Source organism: Suricata suricatta, chromosome 1 (genome assembly GCF_006229205.1).
Source record: "Suricata suricatta isolate VVHF042 chromosome 1, meerkat_22Aug2017_6uvM2_HiC, whole genome shotgun sequence".
Classification (NCBI taxonomy): domain Eukaryota; kingdom Metazoa; phylum Chordata; class Mammalia; order Carnivora; family Herpestidae; genus Suricata; species Suricata suricatta.
The window spans coordinates 130,465,812-130,470,450 of NC_043700.1; the positions used below are offsets into that span (position 1 = coordinate 130,465,812).

General features: G+C 45.0%; 1 long non-coding RNA gene across 1 annotated transcript; it reads left to right on the top strand.

The window, feature by feature from the left end:
- Positions 1-332: 332 nt before the first annotated feature.
- On the top strand, positions 333-3,679 carry LOC115280593. Its single transcript, XR_003903857.1, has 3 exons — positions 333-434; positions 3,063-3,200; positions 3,569-3,679. It is a non-coding gene; the product is annotated as an uncharacterized LOC115280593 (long non-coding RNA).
- Positions 3,680-4,639: the final 960 nt, after the last annotated feature.

The window sequence follows — 4,639 nt, forward strand, 5'->3', positions numbered from 1 at the left end:
GGGAAGGGGGAGGGGGGAAAAGAGGTGGTGGTGATGGAGGAGGGCACTTGTGGGGAAGAGCACTGGGTGTTGTATGGAAACCAATTTGACAAGTAACTATTAAAAAAATTAAATAAAAAAACAACAAAATAAAAAAAAAATAAAGTGACTTGCCCATAATCACTCAGCTGGTACTTGGCAGAGGTAGGGTTCAAACTTAGGCAGGCCGACTCCAGTCCTGCTCTTTTAAGCATGACGGCTACTGTGTCAGGAAAAGTGACACTTGCTCCAATGGACATGAAACGATTTTAAATGCAATACTGAGTGATTCTCTTGTTCTTTTTTAGGATAAATTCTTGAAATAGAAATACTGAGTCAAGGAGTATGAACAACCCTTCCAGAGAACACTGCTATGGGTCAAGGTCAAAGTCCTAAATGGGGGAGGATCAGAGCTGGTAATTTGTTTGTTTGCGCTCCCCCCCATTTGTTTGGTCCCGGGTATCTGCTGTCGCACTATTAGCTAGCTAGACAGCAGGTAATAGGTGTGGCACTGATTCAGGGCCTGGGCAGGCGGTGGAGAAAGGCTGGGCAGTGCTCTTGCTACCAAGGCAGGGTCGGTGGGACTGCCCTTTAGAGCTGTTCATTTCCTCCGGATGCAGGGTGGCAGAGGGGAGGTGGCATGGAGGGGAAGAGCTCATCACAGGAATGCGGCTAGACCACAAGTGAAGTGGATAGCCTTTTAAGATGAATATCACCACAAGAAAATGCCTCTGCTCACTAAAAATCACCAGTTCAGCTAAAGACTTTCTTGATGTACTATAGCTTCCCTTGCACTAAGTTACTAAGTTACTCACTTACAGCAAATGACTATCTGGAAATATTCCCTCTGCCCCCTCATTACTGCCACAGTCTTCCTCAAGGCCCCCTTCCCCAAATGAACATCACCTGTCCTTGGCCAGTTTTCTTTGATGCAGTATCATTTAATAGTAAAAACACAGACTTGATTGGCTGCTGTCCTAGTCTGATTCCTGACTGTGCCACTAACCTGCCCTGTTGTGTTGGACAATCTGTTCCTTTTTAAATATAAGTATAGTTGACACACAATACTGCGTTGGTTTCATATGTACAACACAGTGATTTGACATGTGTATATGTTATACTGTGTTCACCATTAGTGAACACCGTGTGTTACCACGTAGCACCACTTCAATACCATTGACTACATACATCCCCTATACTGTACCTTTCATTCCCATGACTTATTCACTCCATAGTGGAAGCCTGTATATCCCTCTCTCCTTCACTCATTTTGTCCTTGTCTGGCAACCATCAGTTTGTTCTTGATCTGTTTGTGCTTTTTGTCAGTTCATCCATTGTTTTTTTAAATTCCACATATAAGTGAAATCATATGATATTTCTCTTTCTGTCTGACTTATTTTACTTAGCACAGTACCCTTTAGGTCCATCCATGTTGCCTGAAATGGCAAGATCTTATCCTTTTTTATGGCTGAGTAATATTTCATTGTGTGTGTGTGTGTGTGTGTGTGTGTGTGTGTGTGTGTGTGTGTATCACATCTCTTTATCCATTCAACTATCAATGGACTCTTGGGTTGCTCCCATATCTTGGATATTGTAAATAATGTTGCAATAAATAGAGGAGTGCATATATTTTTTTGAATTGGTGTTTTCATTTTCTGTGGGTAAATATCCAGTACTGGGTCATATGGTGTTTCTATTTTTAATTTTTTTGAAGAACCTCCACACTGTGTTCCACACAGGCTGCCCTGATTTACATTCCCACCAACAGTGCACAGGTTTCCTTTTTTTTCCATAATCTCACCAACATTGACTTTTTTTTTTAATGTTTTTAATTTATTTTTGAGAGACACACAGAGACAGTGTGAACAGGGGAGGGTCAGAGAGAGAGGGAGACACAGAATCTGAAGCAGGCTCCAGGCTCTGAGCTAGCTGTCAGCACAGAGCCCGACACAGGGCTCGAACCCACGAACTGTGAGATCATGACCTGAGCGAAGCCAGACGCTTAACCAACTGAGCCACTCAGGTGCCCCTGGACTGACTTTTTGATTCTTAGTTTCTTACCTTTAAAATAATACGGAGTTGGGGATGCCTGGGTGGCTTAGTTGGTTGAGTGTCCAACTTTGTCTCAGATTATGATCAGGGTTCCTGGGTTTGAGCCCTGTGTCAGGCTCACTGCTGTCAGTGTGGAGCCTGCTTTGGATCCTCTGAACCTCTCTCTCTGCCCCTCCCCGACTCGAACTCTCCCCTTCTCTCCAAAATAAGTGAAACATTAAAAAATTAAAAAAAATACAGAGTTGTTATGACAGTCAAATGTAGTGCCATGAACAGAAAAAAATAACAGGTAACCTTCATCAAGTTCTTACTACAAGTACAATGAAACAAAACAATGTTCTAAGGGTTTAAAGTACATAAATTTACTTATCTTCAAAATAATCTGTGATAAACTGGCTTCTGGATAGCTCTCAGGCTTCCATCCCTGGTGTTGCTTCTGTGATTATGTTACACGATGTGACAAAAGGGACTCTGAAGGTGTGATTACATGACTAAGCAGTTGACGTGGAGATATGAAGATTATCCAGGTGGGCCTGGGTAATATAATCATATAATCACATGGGCCCTTTAAAGCAAAACGTTTTCTCTGGCTGTTGGTAAAAGAAGCCAGAGAGATTCAAAGCATGAGAGGGGTCAACTTGATTGCTGCTTTAAAGATAGAAGGGGTCACATACCAAGACGCCTGGGCAGCCTCAAGGAACAGAGGGCCACAGGGGCCAGCAACCAGCCATGAAGCAAGGACCTCAGACCTACAGCCACAAGGAACTTGGTTTGGAAGTGGATGTTTTTCAGGGCCCACAGAGAAGAGCCCAGCTGGCTGCACACTGGTGTCAGCCTTGTGAGGTGATGCTACACAGAGAACCCAGTTGAGCCCACTCCCAGAACTGTGAAATGATTCATGGGTGTTGTTTTAAGATGCTAAGTTGTGAGAGCAATAGAAAACAAAAAGAAACCATATGCAGTAGCTGCTTTATTATTTTCCTAATTTGCAGATGCCCAAAGTGAAGCACAGAGAAGTGAAGTCACTTGTCCGAAGTCTCACAGCTATGACATAGCAGAAGTGGGATTTAGTAGCCTATCCCTGGAGCCCATGCTCTAACTCAGGGACACAGTACCTGAGCCATTTGCAGGTATGCAATGCATTCCTTTCCCTTCTCTTTCCTTTTTAGGGTAGCCCACAGGGCACCTAGCTGCCACATTTCTTAATTTTGCTGATGTGGGTTAGCTGTTACTGTGCCAGTGGATTCTGAATATAGAATAGTTGAAGCATTGGTTTTACCCACTGGAGTAGATCTTTTTATACCGTAACAAACCTGACTGAATATTTCATAGGCTAAAATGAAAAAGGATAAAACTAGAGATTTCAAAGAAAATTTTTTTTGATAATCTCTTCACTGCAAAAAATATTTGACTGCAAAAGATGGAGAAGCACTGAACTGATATATTCAAATTAATTTAGTTTAACACCTTTCCTTCCCATTTCATTTCCTAAATCCAGTGACTTGGCTGTCCCAGGTAGAGTTCTGGAATCTGAATCAGGAAATCTACACCGAGCTATTCATCACCGTCCAGCCAGCTCTCCATCTTCTATTCATTCAGTCAAACAAGATTTACAGAGTGCTTCTATAATGCTGTGAGTGTCTCTAATAAAATGTGACTTGTAAAATAATACAAACCTTTCTAGTTCTGGTTCCTTGCATATAAAACTAGGTGATTTGACAAACTTTCTTTAGGGTCTCCGTCTATGGCCAATCAATCTATTGCTTTTACAGTTACGGTGTACCCTGACTTGTGGATTTGTTAAGGTAGGGCAGTGGTTCTCAAAATCCATCCTGGGCACCACCATGCACCCGCATCTCCTGGGGCACCTAATAAAAAAGCAGATCCAAACCTTCTGACTAAGAAACACCCGAGTTGGGGCTCAGGACTTCTGGTTTCAAACAAGTTCTGCAGGTTATTACTATGCAAACTGAAGTTTCAGATGTACACCTATAAGGAGGCACCATAGGCCTTGTGTCCTTAAAGTATCTCCCTTATTAAATGACAACAAGCCTTACAGGTTTGGAAAGAAAAACAGGACCACACCTGTCTGTGTCTGTCTCCTGGCCTGACCATGGTTTCCCACCGGAACCCCTTACCCAGGCAAGGCGAAGGAAGGAGCTGTGACTGTGATTAGGGAGCGGATCTAGCCCAGCCCCCGTGTCTTCAAAGTCACCTTTCCCCTTCTGGGCTATCCTCGTGCCTGCTCCAGTCAATAACAGGAGTTAATGTGAGGAGTGGGCGTCCCTCCTGCCAGACTCTGGAGCCTTTTCCTTCCCCGAAGGGAGGGTGGGGCTGGCGCACGCCGGTCGGGGAGCCCCTCTGGGCAGCTCGCGCCTTGCAGCAGCCACTCGCCGGGGTCAGTCAGCGGTCCGAGGCAGCCGCCTTTCCCACCCCCGTTCGCGTCGAGGAGGGGGAAACTGGGGAACTGGGTCATCCTGACCCGCCTCCCGAAGCCGACCCTCCTGGCGGTCGCCTGCAGGTCTCCAGCCGCGCGGGGTCGCCGGAGTGGCGGTGCCCGCGGCGGGCC